The sequence below is a fragment of the Mus pahari genome, chromosome 18, assembly GCF_900095145.1.
Source record: "Mus pahari chromosome 18, PAHARI_EIJ_v1.1, whole genome shotgun sequence".
In the NCBI taxonomy this organism is placed as follows: domain Eukaryota; kingdom Metazoa; phylum Chordata; class Mammalia; order Rodentia; family Muridae; genus Mus; species Mus pahari.
Genome location: NC_034607.1, coordinates 37,969,980 through 37,971,383, shown reverse-complemented (window position 1 = coordinate 37,971,383; position 1,404 = coordinate 37,969,980).

The window sequence follows — 1,404 nt, the reverse complement described above, 5'->3', positions numbered from 1 at the left end:
GCCAGCATCTGCTGTCGCCTTAATTTTTTTATCTTAGCCATTCTGACTGGTGTGAGATGGAATCTCAGGGTTGTTTTGATTTGCATTTCCCTGATGACTGAGGATGTTGAACATTTTTTCAGGTGTTTCTCAGCCATTCGGTATTTTCAGCATCTCCACATGGATATAGTGGTGAATTGAATAGTGTCACCAAAAAGCATGTGCCTGAGTTCTAATGTTGGTAACAGTAGATGTGGCCTTACCTGGAAATTAGGCTTTGCATATGTAATCTGGTTAAGAATCTCAAAATGATTTTATCTGAAGTAGGTCCTAAACCCAGTGACTAGCATCTGTCTAAGAGAAAAACAGATGAAAATTTACATGGAGGTTAGAGAGATACACAATAAGGATGGTCACATGAAGACAGCCAAAAACTGAATTCTAAACACACAAAGTGTGGTAGTACATGCCTTTGAGTCTAGCAGAGATGGATGAACCCCTGTGAGTTTGTGACCTGTCTGGTCCAAATAGAGAATTCCAGGACAGCCAGAGATCCTATCTCAAAAACAAACAAATCTGAAAGAAATGGAGAATCGGGGCTGGAGTGATGGCTCAGTGGTTAAAAGCAACTGACTGCTCTTCTAGAGGTCCTGAGTTCAATTTCCAGCAATCACGTGGTGGCTCACAACCATCTGTAATGGGATCTGCTGCTCTCTTCTGTTTCTGAGGACACAGACAGTGTGCTCATATAAAATAAATGAATAAATAAATAAATCTTTAAAAAAAGAAAAGAAAAGAAATGGAGACTCCTCCCCTAAGGGCTGGGCATGGAGCTCAGCATACAGCTAGTCCAGTACTGCCAAGACCTTGGTTAAGTCCTTGGCACTGCAAATAATATTTCATAATAAAATTCTTTCCTAGACTCTTTGGAGAGGGCATGGTCATATTAACGCCTTGAACTCCTGTCATCCAGCATGTGAGAGAACACATTTCTGTTGTTATACTATGATAGTCTATGGCAACAGCTCTAAGAAATGAACAGAGATTTCCAATGAATTTTTCTTGGGGGGGGGGCGTTGTTTTCACAGACAGGATTTCTCTGTGTAGCCGTGGCTGTCCTGGAGCTCACTCTGTAGATCAGGCTGGCCTTGAACTCAGAAATCCACCTGCCTCTGCCGCCCAAGTGCTAGGATTAAAGGCATGCACCACCACGCCCGGCGTTTAAAAATTCTTTTATCATCATCATCTACTTTATGTGTATGGGTGTTTTGCCTGCGTGAATATGTGCACCACTTATGTGCCTGGTACCCATAAACCAGAGGAGGAAGCTGGATCCCCTAGAACTGGGTTACAGACAGTTGTGAGGCACCATAAGGGTGCTGGGAGCTGACGCATCTCTCCAGGCCCCCTTTCTTTTTTTTTTTT